This window comes from Ursus americanus, chromosome 9 (genome assembly GCF_024610735.1).
Source record: "Ursus americanus isolate L20-20 chromosome 9, mUrsAme1.1.p, whole genome shotgun sequence".
Lineage (NCBI taxonomy): Eukaryota > Metazoa > Chordata > Mammalia > Carnivora > Ursidae > Ursus > Ursus americanus.
Window position 1 is genome coordinate 79,824,597 of NC_142135.1, and position 19,393 is coordinate 79,843,989.

The window sequence follows — 19,393 nt, forward strand, 5'->3', positions numbered from 1 at the left end:
CACATCTTCTTTATACATTCATCTGTTCATGGGTCACTTAGGTTGTTCTCCCATCTTGGCTATTGTGAATAATACTGCAGTAAACATTGGGGTGCAAATCTCTCTGATACTCGGTTTTCATTTCCTTTAGATATATACCTAGAGGTGAAATTGCTGGCTCACAAGGTAGATTATTTTTGAGTTTTTGAGAAACCGCCACACTGTTTTCCACAGTTGACGAAATAATTTACATCCCAACAACAGTGTACAAGGGTTCTCTTTTGTCCACATCCTCACCAACACTTGTTATCTCTCATTTTCTTGATAATAGCCATACTAATAGGTGTGAGGCAATATCTCATTGTGCTATTTGATTTGCATTTTCCTGATGATTAGTATTCTTAGGCATATTTTCATATTTTTGTTGGCCATTTAAATGTCTTCTTTGTTTGGAAAAATGTTTAGTTCCTCTGCCCATTTTTAAAATCTTATTAGTTTTTCTTGTTATTATTGAGTTGTATGAGTTCCTGTTATGTTTTGGATATTGACCCTTATCTAATATCTGATTTGCTCACATTCTATAGTTTCCCTCTTCATTTTGTTTATTATTTCCTTTGCTGTACTAAAGCTTTTAAGTTTGATGTGGTTCCACTTACTGATTTTTGTTCTTGTTATCTGTGATATAACTTTTTGCTCTTGTTATTTGTGATACAGCTTTTGGTGATATATCCAAAAAGTCATTCCTAGCCAATGTTGAGGTGCTTCTTCCCTGTATTTTAAGAAATTTTATGGTATCAGGTCTTACATGTGAGTTTTTGATCCACTTCAGGTTAATTTTTGTGAGAAGATAGAGATCTAATTTCATTTTTCTGCATGTGGTTATCCAGTTTTCCCAAATTTGTGAAAGTACTTATCCTTTCTCCATTAGGTATTCTTGGCTCCCTTATGGAATATTAGCTGACTGTACATGCCAGAGTTTAATTATAGTCTCTCCATTCTGTTCCATTTGTATGTGTCTCCTTTTGTGCTAATACTATAGTGTTTCAATTACTATAGGTTTGTATAGTTAGAAATCAGGAAGTGTGATGCTTCTTGTTTGTTCTTCTTTCTCAGGACTGATTTGACGATTTGGGGTTTTTTGTTCCATACAAATTTTAGGTTTGGTTTTGTTTTTTTCTGTGAAGAATGCAATTGGATTTGTGATAGAAATTTTGTTGCATCTATAGATGGTCTTGGGTAGTATGGACATTTTCACAATATTAATTCTTTCAATCTATGAACATGAGACATCTTTCTGTTTCTGTCTTTTTAAAATTTCTTTCAATAGTTTTCATTGTATGTATCTTTCATTTCTTGGCACATTTACAGATATTTTATGGGTTCTGGTGCTATTGTGAATGGGATAGTTTTCTTTATTCCTTTTGCAGATGTTTCATTATTACTGTATAGAAATGAAACAGATTTCTATATATTAATTTTATATTCTGCAAGATCACTAAATTCATTGATTTGTTCCAACATGTTTTTAGTTGGGTCTTCGGGATTTTCTATATACAAAACTTGTATCATCTGCAAATAATGACAAATTTACTTCCTCCTTTACAAATCTGGATACGTTTTATTTCTTTGCATTGCCTAATTGCTCTAGCTAGGGCTTCCAGTACTGCACTGAATAACAGTGGGAAGAGTTGTCTTCTTCCAGGGCACTGGGGTGGCTCAGCCAGTTGAGCATCCAACTCTTGGTTTCAGCTCAGGTCATGACCTCAGGGTCATGAGATCAAGCCCCATGTCAGGCTCTGCACTCAGTGGGGAGTCTGCTTGAGATTCTATCCCTCTCCTTTTCCCTTCCCCCTGTTCTCTAACATAAATAAATAAAATCTTTAAAAAAAAAAGTTGTCTTCTTCCTAACATTAGAGCCTTTCACTATTTAATACTATGTTAGCTGTGGGCTTATGGCCTTTATTATGTTGAAGTATATTCCCTTTATACATACTTTGTTGAGAATTTTTATCATAAATGGATGTTGTATTTTGTGAAATGCTTTTCCTGCATCTACTGAGATGATCATATGATTTTTATCTTTCATCTCATTAATGATTTATTGATTTGCATATGTTGATCCATCCTTCCATCCTAAGCATAAATCTTTTTTTTTTAATGTTTTTTTATTATATTATGTTAGTCACCATACAGTACCTCCCTGGTTTTTGATGTAAAGTTCGATGATTCATTAGTTGCGTATAACACCCAGTGCACCATGCAATACGTGCCCTCCTTGCTACCCATCACCAGCCTATCCCATTCCCCCACCCCCCTCCCCTCTGAAGCCCTCAATCTTTTTAATATGTTTTTGAATTTATCTTGCTTTATTTTGTTGAGGATTTTTCCATCTACGTTCATCAGGGACATTGGTCTATAATTTTTTTATATGCTCCATATCAGGGTAATAATGCTGGCCTCACAAAATAAGTTTGGAAGTATCCCCTCCTCTTCAATTTTTTGGAAGAGTTTTAAGAAGTTTGGCATTATTCTTTTAAATGTTTGATAGAATTTCCCAGTGAAGCTATCCGGCCCTGAGGTTTCTGTGTGTTGTGAAGTTTTTGATAATGGATATAATCTCTTTATTTGTTATTGGTCTGTTCAGATCCTCTATTTCTTCCTGATTCAGTCTTGGTAGGTTTGTTGGAATTTATCAATTTCTTTATGTCATCTAATTTCTGTCATACAATCATTTATAATAGTCTCTTCAGATCTTACGTTGCTCTCATTGCAACACTCGAGAGTACATATAAGGAGTTAGCCACATAGTTGGGAGAGGTGTGGGTTTAGCACCCGGGGCCCTGGGGGTGACTGTCTGCCTGGTAGAGAGCCCCTCAAATAGAATACTTCATAAAATCTTGTTTCCCCTCATTCTTACAACTCATCAGGCTGGCTGCTATGTGTTTCTGTAGTATCAATTGTTAATGTTCCCCTTTTCACTTCTAATTTACAAGCATACCTTATTTTATTGCACTCCACTTTACTGCACTTCACAAATACTGTGTTTTTTTAACAAATTGGAAGTCTTTGGCAGCCCTGAGTCAAGATAGGCACCATTTTTCCAACAGCATTTGTTCACTTTTTGTGTCACATTTTAGTATATCTCAGAAACTCAAACTTTTTCATTATTATATTTGTTATGGTGATCTGTGATCACTGATTATAACCAGCTGAAAGTTCACATAATGGTAAGCATCTTTTAGCAATAAAGCATTTTGAAATTAAGGTATATACAATTATTTTAGACAGAATGCTATTGCACACTTAATACACTACAGTATACTATAAACATAACGTTTATACATCTTGGGAAACCAAAAAATTCATCTGACTCACTTTATGACAATATTTGTTTTATTGCAGTGGTCTGGAACCAAAGTTGCAAAACCTCTCAGGTATGTCTGTATTTCAGTCTTCTCCTTTTCTTGGTTACTCTAGCTTAAGCTTTGTCAAATGTGTATCTTTTCACGGAACCAGCTCTTAGTTTCATTTGATCCTTTCTATTATTTTTCTGGCCTCTATTTCATTTATTTCTACTATGCTGTTTATTATTTCTTTCCTTCTGCTAACTTTGCCTTAATTTGTTCTTTTTCTAGTTATTAGATGTATAAAGCTAGGTAGTTTAGTTGAGATACTTCTAATTTTTAATAGATTCATGTTGCTATAAACTTTCCTCTCAGAACTGCTTCTGTGGCATCCTACAGGTATTGGTGGTTGTGTTTCCATTTTCATTTATTTTGAGATAACTTTTTTTATTTCTTCTTTGACTCACTGATTGTTCAGAAATATGTTATAGTTTCTGTATATTTGTAAATTTTCGAACTTTCCTCTTGTCAATTTCTAGTTTCTTTCCATTGTGGTCAGAAAATATAGTTTGTATGATTTCAGTCTTCTTAAATTTGCTAAAACATGTTTTATGTCCTATCATTATGATCTTAGAAAATGTCCCATTTGCACATGTGAGGAATGAGCATTTTATTGCTGTTGGATGAAAGTTCTATATATGTCTGTTAAGTCCATTTGGTCTAAAGCAGTGTCAATTCCAATGTTTTCTTGTTGATTTTCTGTATGGATGATGTATTCATTGTTAAAAGTGGGGCACTGAAGTCCCATACTATTACTGTATTGCTATGTATTTCTACCTTCCAATTTTAGTATTTGCTTAATAATATTTAGGTGCTTTGATGTTGGGAGGGTATATAATTGTTATACTTTATGTACTGAACCCTTTATTATGATAAAATGTCCTTCTTTGTCTCATTTTCATTTTTGGCTTTAAGTCTATTTTGTCTGATAGAAATCTGGCTACTCCATTTTCTTTTCATATCCATTTGCATGGAATATCTTCTTCCATCCCTTCACTTTGAAGTTATGTGTGTCTTCAGAGCTGAAAAGTCTCCTATAGGCAGCAAATAGCTGGGACTTGTATTTTACTTTAGTTTTGTTTTGTTTTTTTAACCCATCCAGCCACTCTGTTCCATTTGGTGAATTCAATCCATTTATTTGTTGAATGATTACTTATATGCAAAGACTTACTATTGCCATCTGTTTCCTTTCTGGTTGCCTTAAATCTCCCATTTGTTCTTCTTCCCTCTGTTTCTGCATAACTTCACAAACTGGCGATATTCCATGGTGGTATTCTCTGTCCTCTGCCTTTTTTTTTTTTTATGTTCTGTGAATCTGCTTTAGATTTTTGCTTTGTGGTTACCATGATGTTTACATAGAACATCTCAAAAATAAAACAATCCAATTTATGCTGAAAGGAACTTATCTTCACTTGGTCATAAAATCTTCACCCTTTTACTCCTCCCATTTCATATTTTTGATGTCACAATTTACCTCTTTTTCTACTGTGCATTTGTTAACAAGTTATAGTTAACTACAGTTATTTTTAAGACTCTGCCTTTAATCTTATACATTAGTTAAGTTGTTAATACATTAACCTATTACAGTATTGGAATTTTCTAATCTGACCATATTTTTCACCTTTACTAGTATATTGTGTACTTTCCTACGTTTTCATGTTGTTGAGCAGTATTCTTTATTCCATTTGAGGAGCTCCTTTTAGCATTTATGTAAGACAGTCTAGTGGTGATGAGCTTCTGCTTTTGTTCATCTGAGAAAGTCTTTATCTCTCCTTCATATCTGAAGGATAACTTTATTAGATGGAGTACTGCTGGCTGTGAATTATCTTTCAGCACTTTGAATATGTCAGTCCACTCTCTCTTGGCCTAGAGGGTTTCTGCTGACATATCTACTGATAACCTAACAGGGATTCCTTTGTAGATTATACCCCCCGCCCCCAACCTTTAGTATGCTTTATCTTTGATTTTTAGTAGTTTCATTATGCTATGTCTGGAAGAAGGTCTTTTGGCATCAAGATAACAGGGTAATCTATCAGCTTCTTGAACTTAGATATTCAAGTCTTCCCCCAGGCTTGTAAAGTTTTCAGCTATTATTTCTTTAATTAAATGTCTGCTCCCTTCATCTTGTCTCTTTCTGGAGTCCTAATTATTTTGATGTTTGCCCTTTTGATTGAGTTCCATAAAATCACATAGGCTTTTTTCATTCATTTTTATTCTTTTCTCTTTGTTCTCTTCTACTTGGTTCTTACCAAATTCCTACCTTCTAACTCACTTATTTGATTTTGCATTTGCGCTACTCTACAGATACTATTGTATTCTTCACCTCATTCACTGAGTTCTTTAGCTCCAGGATTGCTATGGGTTCTTCTTTATGGTTTCTATATCTTTCATAAAGAGTTCATTTTTCTCATGTATCTTTTTCCTAATGTCATTGAACTGCCTTTCTGAGTTTTCTTGTAGCTTGTTGAATTTCTTCAATACAGCTATTTTTAATTTTAAGCTAGATCACAGTATTTTGTGTGTTTGGGCTCAGCTGTTGGAAAATGATTTATAACTTTTGGTGAGGGCATATTTCCTTTTTTTTTTTTTTTAAGTTCTTTATATTTTTGCGTTGCTGCTTTCACACTCAAATTATTTTTGTTGGTTATCTTTAGATTGTGGTACTGCTCCTTCATGTTGCTTCCTTGGGGTTTCAAAGGTTTATCATGGCTAGAGCTGCTCCACTCTTCTTGCTCCCTCTTGTGGCAGAATTCTTAACCATTGTGTTTCCTCTTATTCTTATAACTCATCAAGGCTGGCTGCGGGAAATCTCTTACTTTTCAGAAGGCAGTGCTATAGCTCCAATTTGTGGTTTCCCCCCTGCCCACTGACCCTAGATGATTTTTCTGATTATCTGCTCTCATTGCAACACTTGGGAGTACATATAAGGAGTTAGCCGAATAGTTGAGAGAGGTATGGGTTTAGCACTCAGGGCCCTGGGGATGCCTGTGTGCCTGGTGTGGAGACCCTCAAGTGGAATACTTCATAAAAGCTTGTGGGCAGAATTCCCACTGAAGAACTGAAGCAGAAAATAAGAACCACATTCCTTTAATCCTCTCTGATATTCTTACCTGCTTCCTTCCCTTTCTCCTCTGTTCCCCCATGTCATGGAGGTCCTGCCTCAAAATCAGGGTGCCTGTATAGAGAAATGGGTTTATCTGGCTGCAACACACACAACTAGGATAACTGGGTATTCACTTACCATTTTGTACCTCCTCTACAGAAGTCCCCACTGACAGACAGCTTACCTCATGCAGTGTCACCTTGAGGAGAGAGAAGGCTTCGGCAGAGTACATCCCTCTCCTCTACATGCAAACCTGTCTCTATACCACTCTCAAGCCGTGCTGGAATATCCTCTTAAGCTAAAAAAACTTCTACAAATTCTCTCTTGCCAAAGGGTATCTGCACAGGTAAATGCTCTCCACAGTTTTTTCCCTGACCAGGCAAGTCAGAATGGAGCAAGTTCACTGACTCCCTTGAATCCATAGCCCTTACCAAGATCTTGTTTATTTTCAGATGCACAGATAGGCTAGAAACCTCCCAGGTCCCTGGGCATGGATGCCAAAGGCACTTCTGTCTGTGAATGCATGTCTAATTATTTGTTAAAAGACGAGAGAAAGGAGGAATGACTCATATAGCCATGGTGCTGACATCACTCATCAGTATATCCTTAACTTTTTAAGAAAATGCCACACTGTTTTCCAAAGTAGAGGCATGATTTTGTATTCCCAAAAGAAATGTGTCAGCATTCCAGTTACTCCTCATTCTCATTAGCACTAGCTGCCGTCAAGTTGTTTGGTTTTCGTTGTTTTTTCAGCCATTCTAACAGGTGTGTTGTAACAGGTGTATTTTACACATGGGAAACCACACATATGAATCTTAATTCCTATCTTCTCCTAGAGAATAAGAAAGTTTAGATATAAGTTTAGTTGTTCCTGTAACACAACAGTTAGAACTACTGCTACCTTTACATAAACATATTTTCTCCATTATATCACAGCCCCTACCACTCCCAATTTCTATGTCAGTCTGCTTTACACATTCACGCTATCTGCCTGATCTGCATAGCCATCTGAGTTTGAGACCCACATATAATTCTTGGTAGGAGCCTACTGTGCCACACCCAGCCAAACCCCAAAAACTTAAATCCACATCCTCAGGTCCTTTAACAATCTTGCCCCAAACAACCTTTATAATTTTATCTTGAAACATCTTCTCCACCCTAAATTCTTATACTCCCGTTTGCAAAGATACTTAAATATGCCTCTTTATCTCTAACTCATTACCACATTTCCTACTTTATGAAATCTTATTCAGTCTTCAAAACCCAACTCTGTTTCCTCTCTGAACTCACCTAGTTTCTTCACATTGCTTTTAATACCTGTGACCTTAAAATAAGAACCAATTTATAAGAAAGTTGTTTCTCAATGGTATACTACTGCTTTCAAATTTAAACATTCACTTAAACCAGCAATCCTCAACCATAATAATATGATGTAGGATGTGGTCAACAGCAGTGAAGAAATGTAAGATATGGCCTTTAATAATACAGTTCATAGGTTCACATTTGCCCCCTTATTTAAGAAATTGGAGTAGAATCACATCACACATTCTCCCTTACATTCCAATAGGCTTGCTTTCTATCTTTCTTTTATTTTTTTTTAAAGATTTTATTTCTTTGACACAGAGAGAGAGAGAGCACAACCAGGGGGAGTGGTAGTCAGAGGCAGAGGGAGAAGCAGGCTCCCCGCTGAGCAAGGAGCCTGATGTGGGACTCGATCCCAGGAACCCGGGATTATGACCCAAGCCGAAGGCGGACACTTAACTGACTGAGCCACACTGACACCCCTCCAATAGGCTTTCTTGAGTGACAAAGTCAGACATGAATTATTAGTTAGTACCAGGAATGTACATAGCTTTCAAAGTATGACACATAAATTATATTAAATGTCATCCTTCCTATGTATCAAATTTAAAAGTAGTTTAGAACCACCAATCTTAGCCATCATATGGTGAAACATTCTCACAAGTAATCCATTTCCACTCAGAGTTTCTTCTTGGGAATCTGTAAATTCTCTTTGTTATGATTTACTTAATCTCTCTTCTACACATTTCATTCTTTAAGATGGAGATGATAATAATAGCAAAGTTCCTGGATTGTTAAGAAAAAACAAACCATATACATGAAATTACCTAGTATAGTGTCCGCTACAGACAGGTTAAGTATATAATAAATGTACTAGAATTTTATTTTTCCCTCCACTTCATCAATTCATTGATCCAGTCAACATCTGGTAAGTATCTACCACATGCCAACCTCTGTGGTAGGTATTGAATGACAAATAAATCAAAGGTCAGATAATGTAGAGTCAAAGGTCAGACTAATGAAGAGAAGGGATTTACAGTCTCTTCCTGAATATTAGAAAAATCTTACTCTCAGATACCTGGAGCCAAAAATAGTGGAGATGATACCACTTTTATTTTCCAACTTACTTCTTAGTTTTAAAACCCTACTCAAATTTTTATATTGGAAAAAAAAATTTTTAGGGAAACCTACACAGTAAAAGTATTATATCCTCAAACTTATGTGAAGCAATTTTAAAAAGTGAAGAAAAAGATCAAACCTAACAAAAAAAAAAAAAAAAAACAAGGCTATAATCTTTAAAACATTTCCTAGGAGAAGTATTAATATGGAAAACATAGCATCTACTTAATTAGACATAATATCAAATTACTGGCACAATAATGTTAGGATAGCTAGATAATGATCCTGGAGTGCATATGTCTTAACAATTTCCAATCCAATGAAACCCTAGATGAAACCAATAAATATATATTCTTTACAACTTACCTATACATTCTGAAATGTCTGTTCATAAGTGTGACTACTGGTTTTATGAACATGCAGGGATCAAGCCCACAAGTACTATGTTAGCACAGTATTGCCTAATGATAGAAAGGAAAGGCAGGCACGAGAGACATCTGCTCTAAAGATAAGTAAATATTGCAAAACCAGTAGGCATAAGAAAGGCAATAATAAGAAGGGGAGTTTACAACATATACCAAAAAAACAAAACTCAAAAAAATATGAAATCAGGACTTATTTCAAAGGACAATAGAGAATAAATGAGAAACATGAGTAACTATGCTCCCGTTATGACTAGATAACATATGGCAGAAACTCTAGAGAGGAAAGCAGTGAGGCCAAAGAAAAAGCCGTGAGTTGGCAGTCATTCTATCTGTTTCTATCCCAGGACCTTCTCTCTGTCCAGATAATTCCTCCATTTATCAATCATGGGTCTTTGAGAGTTTACTTCCCTAATATTAAGATGATTCTACACGAAAATAATCATATAGAGAAGTTCAGGTAAGATGGCAAACAGGGAGGCTGAGCTTACCCCATTGCATGAATACACTGAGATAACAGCTACATATATGCAACTAACTCTGAAAACAATCTAAAAAATGGCAGAACAGACCTCCTACAGTTGATTGTACAGAAGAAGCCATAATGAAAAGGGTAGAAGGGGCAGAGACAAGAATGGGAACCAAACCCTCTGGTGAGACTAATCACAAATGGGAGGGCCACGACAAGCACAAAGAAGCAAGATGATCAGATCCCATGCCAGGTACTCCCGGCATTAGGGACCTGCACTAGAAAGACAAGTCCTCATAATATGTGGCTTTGAGAACCACTGGGATTTAACTTTGGGAGCTTTTAAAATTAATGGGGCTTAACTCCAAGTACTTTAAAAAATCATCAGGCTTAACTACAGGAAAGCCAAAAGTTGACAGGAAACTAAGTCCCCAGTCTTAATAAGCTAGCATAATTAATAACTTGGCCCAAGACACAGCACGGAAGCAGCAGTTTGCAAATTACCAGGGGTATATGTGAAAGAGACTTGTTATTAATCTCAGAACATGAGCCGGAGAGGCAGGGGTCTTCACTGATAGAAAGGAACAGTAGGCAAGAGAGTGATGGTGGGTGCCGTTTCTCTTACCCTCCCCCAGCCTACATAGCTGGACACTTGCAGGAGCCAACATGCACAATCTCCATCTATCTTGCAGACGCACCCCATCCAAAATACTGAATACAGCAGGCTTTCTCCAAAGTGGTTTCTGCCCACCATATACCCTATAAGCAGCCAGGGCCAGTGCAACTCCAAAGCGACTCTTGACCTGGGGAAAAGGGAAGATAACCCCACACACCAACATGCCTGCAGTTCCATCAGCCAAGCATCTTAGCTAGCTGCACAGGGAGTCAGCCCTGCTGTTTGGTACACCATAACTGTGGCAGAGAGGCTGAATGCAGACACCTAATCTGACTGCTGGCCCTACCCAGCATTAAGGTAGTAGTAGCTACAGCAGAGAGGCTTCTCAACAGCACAGTAATCAAACCCTGCCCAGTACACCTACAGCAGGCAAAGTGGGTCATTGCAGCTGCCTGGGCTGAAAGCAAATGCAACTCAGCCAGAACAGTAGGGTATAAACAGTCCACACAGGAAACACTTCTGAAGTGCCTGGTTCTGGTGTCCAGAGGGGATTGCACTACAGAGCACCAGAGGACTTCTACACAAGGCCACTACTTTCCAGACCAGGATATGTAGCTGACCTCACTAATACACTGAAATAAACACAGAGAGTCAGACAAAATGAAAACACAGAGGACTATGTCCCAAATGAAAGAATAAGACAAAATCACAACAAAAGAGCTAAATGAAATGGAGATAAGCAATATGCCTGATAAAGAATTTAAAGTAATAGTCATAAAGATACTCATGGGATTTGAGAAAAGAGTAGATGAAGTCAGTGAGAATGTCAACAAAGAGATCAAAAATATAAAAAAAGAACCGGTCAGAGATAAAGAATTTAAAAACTAAAACAAACGAACAAAAAAATACACCAGAGGGAATCAATAGCAGATTAGAAGAGGTAGAAGACCAGATAAGCAATCTGGAAGAAAGGATAATGGAAAGCAATCAAGCTGAAGAGGAAAAATAAAAAAAGAATAATAGAAACTCAAAGACATCATCAAACATCCCATTTGCACTACAGGGATCCAAGGAGAAGAGAGAAAAGAAGGCAGAATGCTTCTTTGAAGAAATAATAGCTGAAAACTATCATTTTCAGAGGAAAAGAGAGATATCCACGGCCAAGAAGCATAGAAAGCCACCATCAAGATTAACCCAAGAAGGTCCACCCCAAGACACATACTAATTAAAATAACAAAAAGTAATGATATAGAAAGAATTTTAAAAGCAGCAAGAAAAAAGAAAACAGTTTACATATAAGGGAAACCCCATAAGGCTATAAACTGATTTTCAACAGAAACATTGCAGGCCACAAGAGAGTGGCATGATATATTCAAAGTGCTGAAAGGAAAAACCCTGCATCCAAGAATACTCTTCTTAACATCAACTTTTAACATTTAGAATAGAAGAGATAGAATCTCCTAAACAAACAAAAGTTACAAGGAGTGCATCAAAACTAAACCAGTCTTACAGAAAATGTTCAAGAAAATTCTGAGTGGAATGAAAAGGCCCTCATTAGGGTTGTCTGGGTGGATCACTCAGTTAAGTGTCTGCCTTCAGCTCAGGTCATGATCCCAGGGTCCTGCGATCGAGTCCCGCATTGGGCTGCTTACTCATTGGAGCCTGCACCTCCCTCTACCTGCTGCTTCCCCTACTTGTGCTCTCTCGCTCTCTCTCTCTCTGACAAATAAATAAATAAAACATTTTTTTTTAAAAGCCCTCATTAGAAGAATGTTATACAAGCCAGGTAAAAGCAAACATATAGTAAAGGTAGTAGATTAGTCACTTATAAAGCCAGTATGGAAGGTAAAATAGAAAAGTAGTCAAATCAATTATATCTACAAAATTTAAATATGCAGAACAAAAAGATATAAAATACAGTAATATATACATAAAATGTGAAGGGGGAAGTAAAACTTTAGTGCTTTTCGAATGTATTCAAACTTAAGTGGCCAACAACTTAATATACACATGTTACATATGAACCCAACGGTAAGCATAAATAAAAACCTATAATAGATAAGCAAAAGAGAAAGAGAAATAAAGCCAAGAGTAACACTAAAGAAAGCCATCAAACCACACACACACACACACACACAAAGAAAGGAAAAGAAAGGAACAAAAAACTACAAAAACAACCAAAAAACAATTAGCAAAATGGCAGTAAGTGCGTACCTATCAATAATTACTTTGAAGGTAAATGGACTAGATGTTCCAATCAAAAGACACAGGGTAACTGGATGGATAAAAAAAATGAGACCCATGTATGTATTGCCTTCAAGAGACTCTCTTCAGACCTAAAGACACATACAGACTAAAAGCAAAAGAATGGAAAGAAATACACCATGCAAATGGAAACAGGAAAAAAAAAAAAAAAAAAGCTGGGCAGCAATACTTATACCAGAAAAAACAGACTTTAAGACAAAAACCATAACAAGAGAAAAGAAGGACACCACATAATGACAAAGGGGTCAATCCAAAAAGAGGATATAATAATTATAAATACCTACGCACCCAAAGTAGGAACACCTAAATACATAAAGCAAATATTAACAAAGGGAGAAATTTATAGTAATATAATAATAGTAGGGGATTTTAACATCCCACTTACATCAATAAATAGATCATCCAGACAGAAAATTTATTGATTTGGTTTTGAACCACACATTAAACCAGACAGACCTAATAGATATACAGAACATTCCATCCAGCAGAAAACACATTCTTTTCTTTTTTTTTTTTTAAAGATTTTATTTATTTATGTGACGGAGAGACAGCCAGCGAAAGAGGGAACACAGCAGGGGGAGTGGGAGAGGAAGAAGCAGGCTCCCAGCGGAGGAGCCCGATGTGGGACTCGATCCCGGAACGCCAGGATCACGCCCTGAGCCGAAGGCAGACGCTTAACGACTGTGCTACCCAGGCGCCCCAGAAAACACATTCTTTTCAAATGTACATGGAACATTCTCTAGAATAGATCACGTTAGGCCACGAAACAAGTCAACAAATTCAAGAAGATTGAAATTACATCAAATATCTTTTCTGACTGCAATGGTATAAAACTAGAAATCAATTACAAGAAAAATCTGGAAACAACACATATACATAGAGACTAAACAATTTGCTACTAACAACAGGTCAGCCAAGATATTAGAAGAAATTTAAAAAAATAAAATAAATAGAGACAAATGAAAATGAAAATGCAATGGTCCAAATCACTGGAACAGAAAAGCATTTCTAAGAAGGAAGTTTATAGTGATATAGGCCTACCTCAAGAAAAAGAAAAATCACAATAACCTAACCTTCCACCTAAAGGAGACAGAAAAATAAAAAATAAAAAAAAGACCAAAATCTAGAAGGAAAGAAATAATAAAAATTAGAACAGAAATAAATGAAACAGAGACTAAAAAGAACAATAGAAAAGCAATAAAATCAACAGCTTCTTCTACGGAAAGAAAAACAAAATTAATAAACCTTTGGTCAGATTCATCAAATAAATAAAATCAGAAATAAAGGAGGAGAAATAACAACCAATACCACAGAAATACAAAAGATTATAAGAGACTATTATGAAAATTTATATGCCAAAAAATAGGACAAAATGAAAAAAGTGGATAAATTCATAAAAATATACAACCTTCCCAAACTGAATGAGGAATACAAAATTTGAACAGACCAATTACTAGTAATAAAATTGAATTAGTAATTAAAAAAAAAAAAAAAAACTGCCAACAAAGTCCAGGACGAGATGCCTTCACAGGTGAATACAAGACAAAAAGAGGGGGAAAAAAATTTCTAGACTCATTCTAAAAGGCAGCATTACCATGATACCAAACCTAAACAAAGACACTACATAACTAGAAAACTACAGGCCATTATCTCTGATAAACACAGATGCAAAAATCCTCAACAAAATATAAGCAAACTAAATTCAACAGTACATTAAAAAAAACATTAACCATGATCAAATGAGATTTATTCCAGGGATATAAAGGGGGTTCAATATTTGCAAATCAATATAATACATCATATTAACAAGAGAAAGGATAAAAATATATGATCCTCATTATAGATGCAGATAACCATTTGACAAAACACAATGTCCATTTATGATAAAAACTCTCAAAAGAGTGGGTTAAGAGGGAACATACTACAACACAATAGAGGCCGTATATGATAACAGCTAACATCATAGTCAATGGTAAAAAATTGAAAGCTTTTCCTCTAATACCAACAACATACGGATGCTGACTCACCACTTTTACTGAACACAGTACTGTAAGTAGCTGTAGCAATCAGAAGAAAAAAAAATGTAACCAAATTGATAAATAAAAGAAGTAAAACTATTACTACTTGCAAAAGATGTAATACTACATAGAGAAAATCTTAGACTCTACTAAAAACTGAGAACTGATAAATGAATTCAGTAATGTTGCAGAATACAAAATTGATATACAGAAATCTGTTATAGTTCTATATGCTAATAGTGAACTTGCAAAAAGGAAAATTAATAAAACAATCCCATTTACAATTGCACCAAAGGAATAAAATGCCTGGGAACAAATTTAATCAAGGAGGTGGCAGACCTATCTTCTTATGACACAGATGAAAGAAATTGAAAATTACACAAACAAATGCAGAGGTGTACCATGTTCCAGAACTGCAAGAAATATTGTTAAAATGTCCATACTATGCAAAGCAATCAACAGATCCAATGCAATCCCTTCAAATAAGAAATAGTATTTTTCATAAACTACGACAAGTAATTCTAAAATTTGCATGGAAACACAAAACTCCCCAAATAGCCAAAGCAATCTTGAGAAAGAAGAGCAAAGCTGGAGGTATCATAATCCCAGATTCCAAGATATACTACAGAGCTCCAGTCATCAAAAAAGTATAAGACTCGTACAAAAACAGACATATAAGTTTAAGGAACAGAACAGATAGCCCAGAAATAAACCCAAACCTATATGGTCAATTAACCTATGACAAAGAAGGAAAGAATATATGATGGAGAAAAGACAGACGCTTCAACAACTGGCACTGGTAAAACTGTGAACAGCTGCATGTAAATGAATTAAACTGGACCATTTTTCTACACCATACAGAAAAATAAACTCAAAATGGATTCAAGACCTAAATATGAGATGTGAAAGCATAAAAATCCTAGAAGAAAACACAAGCAGTAATTTTTCTGACATTGGCCTTAGCAACATTTTTCCAGATATGTCTCCTGAGGCAAGGGAAACACAAGCAAAAACAAACTATTGGGATTACACCAAAATGAAAGCTTTTGCACAATAAAGGCAACCATCAACTAAACAAAAGGCACCCCAGGAAATAAGAGAAAATATTTGCAATTGATATATCTAATAAAGGGTTAGTATCCAAAATACACAAAGAACATATACAACTCAACACCAAAAAAACCAAACAACCCAATTAAAAAATGGACAGCTAACATCATAGTCAATGGTAGATGATAGACTTTAATAGACATTTTTACAAAGAAGACATACAGGTGGCCAATAGACACATGAAAAGATGCTCAACATCACTCATCATCAGGAAAATGCAAATCAAAACCCCAATGAGCTATCATCTCACACCAGTGTGAATGGCTAGTATCAAAAAGCCAAAAAAAAAACAAGTATGGGGGAGGATGCAGAAAAAAGGGAACCCTTGTGCACTGCTGGTGGGAATGTAAATTGGCACAACTACTGCAGAAAACACTATCGAGGGTCCACAGAAAATTAAAACCAGAAATGCCGTATGACCCCATAAATCCACTACTGGGTATTTACCCAAAGAAAACAAAAACACTAATTCAAAGAGATATACGCAACCCTATATTTATTGCAACATTATTAATAATAGCCAAACTATGTAAGCAACCCAGAGTATCCACTGACAGATGAAAGGATAAAGAAGATGTGATATATATATATAAACACAGCAGGAATATTACTCCATCAAAAAAAAAAAAAAGATCCTGCCATTTACAACAACATGGATAGACTTAGAAGGTACTAAGGTAAGTGAAACAAGTCAGAGAAAAACAAAAACCATATGATTCTTATGGAATCTAGAAACAAAGAAATAAACAAAATAATGGACTCTTAAATACAGTGAACGAACTGGTGGTTGCCAAAGGAGAGGTACGCCGGGGACTGGGTAAAATAGATAAAGGGGAATAAGAGGTAAAACATCCAGTTATAGGAGACTACCTGGGCTGTGTAGCTGACTGAATCCTTGAAGCCTCTGAATAAACTTTTAAGAATCTGGCAGGGGAATGCACAGCCCCACTCCCCTTGCCACCACTCAGGACAAGCTTCACTGGTGTTGATCCCAAGAACATTCTTTAATAAGCCTCCTGCTAGCTAAATTCTATCTCAGAGTCTGTTTCCTGGGGAGCCTATCATGATCTCATTTTGGTCATGTTCAAGAGATGTCTTAATACCTTTAGTCTTCCACACAGGATGCTGCAGGGTTTTTAGCAGCACCGACAGAAACAGAGTTAAAGTGGCCAAGAGAGCTCAGTGGAGAGTGGACTCTCTGTTCTGAGACAGAGGCTAGGATAGGGCCACTGCTGCTCTCTCAGAAGAGACACAGCAAACCGCCAGGAAAAGCCGCCAGAAAACAAAAGCCTGGAAATAAAGGCTCACACTGTGCCATCCCCATCCCCCCTCGCAGGGGACAGGGAGACTCTACCCAAAAGGGTTGCATGAATATCAGCACAGCAGGAACCCCCCAGAACTCAGGCTGAAAAATCAAGAAGCCCACATCCCAAAGGTCCCTATAAAACAAGTGCACACTACATGGGTCCTGGTCAATATTTTGGGCTCTGGGAATCCCCGCAACCTCTCCTCATTAGAATGACGAGAAGGAGAAATCCCCCTGAGCAAAGAAAAGATAATAAGTCGATGGCCTCTGCCACAGAACTGATGGATATGGATATAACCAAATTGTCAGAAATGGAGTTCAGAGTAACAATGATCACGATGATGTGTAGGCTTGAAAAAAATATTAACGAAAATATTAACAAGAATATAGAATCCCTAAGGGCGGAAATGAGAGCGAATCTGGCAGAAATTAAAAATACTCTGAATCAAATGCAGTCTAAACTAGACGCTCTGACGGCCAGGGTAAATGAGGCAGAAGAACGAATTAGTGAATTGGAGGATGGGATGGTAGAAGAGATGGTTAAAACAGAAATTTGGCTCAAAAAAATCCAATCTCAAGAACGCAGATTACGGGAGATTACTGACTCAATGAAACGTTCCAATGTCAGAATCATCGACATCCCCAAAGGGGTGGAGAAAGAGAGAAGTCTAGATGAGATATTTGAACAAACTGTAGCTGAGAACTTCCCTAATCTGGCAAAGGAAACAAGCATTCGTGTCCAGGAAGCAGAGAGGAACCCTCCCAAGGTCAATGAGAACAGACCTACACCACATCACGTCATAGTGCATTTCGCAAATATTAGATCCGAGGATACAGTATGGAAAGCAGCCAGGGGGAAAAAAATCCTTAAGTACAGAGGAAAAAATATCAGAATAACGTCAGACCTGTCTACACAAACCTGGCAGGCTAGGAAGGGTTGGCAGGGTATTTTCAAAGCTCTTTCTGAAAAGAACATGCAGCCAAGGATCCTTTATCCAGCAAGGCTGTCATTCAGAATTTATGGAGAGATAAGGACCATCCAGGACAGGCAGAAATAGAAGGAATTGTAACCAACAAACCAGCCCCACATGAGATATTAAAGGGGTTCAATAAAAGTAAAAAGGCCCCAAGAGTGATACAGAACAGAAATTTACAATCTGACACTTAGGAGTTAAGACGGCGGAGGAGTACGGGACCCCTTTTTCAGACGGTCCCCTGAGTCGAGTTGGACAGGTACCAGACCAGCCTGAACATCCACGGAATCAGCCTGAGATGCAGGAAGATACATCTGGATCTCTACAAATGAATATCTCCAGCGCTGAGTATTGAGGTACGAAGCAGGGAGCCATGAAACCGCGCACAGATATCGGAAGATAAACGGAAGGGGGAGGGAGCCACTGCGTTCCGGCGACGGGAATCCGTAGCCACCTGCACGGGGGAGCAGGCGGACTCACGGACCGGCACCCGGGAGAGAGCAGATTGGGACCTTGAGCCAGGGAACATGCGACCAGACTCAAAACCAGAGCTCCGGTGTGCTCACTGGAACCAGACTGAGACCGGGAGCCCAGGGAATGTACAGGGGCCGTTGGCGGCTGGCAGTGCTGGAAACACAAAGGACAGAGACACGACGACCCTGGAAATGAGGGCTGGGACCCCGGGTGTGGGGCACACATGCCGGGACGCTGCAGGGTTGAGCAGCACCAACAGAAACAGAGTTAAAGTGGTCAGAACATCAGTGGAGAACGGTCTACGATCCCTCTGTTCTGAGACAGAGGCTGAGATTCAGCCACTGCTGCTCTGAATCTCAGAAGAGGCACAGCAAACCGCCAGGAAAAGCCGCCAGAGAACAAAAGCCTGGAAATACCGGCTCACACTGTGTCCATCCCCACCCCCCCTTGGAGGGGACGTGGAGACTCTACCGAAACAGGGTTACCTGAGTATCGGCGTGGCAGGCCCCTCCCGCAGAAGGCAGGCTGAGAAATCAGGAAGCCAACAGTCCTAAGATCCCTATAAAACAAGGGCACACGGCCTGGGTCCCGGTCAATAATTTGGGCTCTGGACAACCCCGCAACCTCTCCTCATCAGAATGACCAGAAGGAAAAATCCCCCCCAACAAAGAAAAGACAATGAGTCTGTGGCCTCTGCCACAGAACTAATGGATATGGATACAACCAAATTATCAGATATGGAATTCAGAGTAACTATAGTCAAGATGATGTATACACTTGAAAAAAGTATTAACGAATATGTTAACGAGAATATAGAATCTCAAAGGGAGGA

The 19,393-nt window shown here is 37.5% G+C and overlaps 1 protein-coding gene across 3 annotated transcripts in view; it reads right to left on the bottom strand.

Moving 5' to 3' along the window:
* SPIDR (scaffold protein involved in DNA repair) overlaps positions 1-19,393 on the bottom strand; it is a 486,766-nt gene that overhangs the window by 392,466 nt on the left and 74,907 nt on the right. The window lies entirely within an intron of this gene.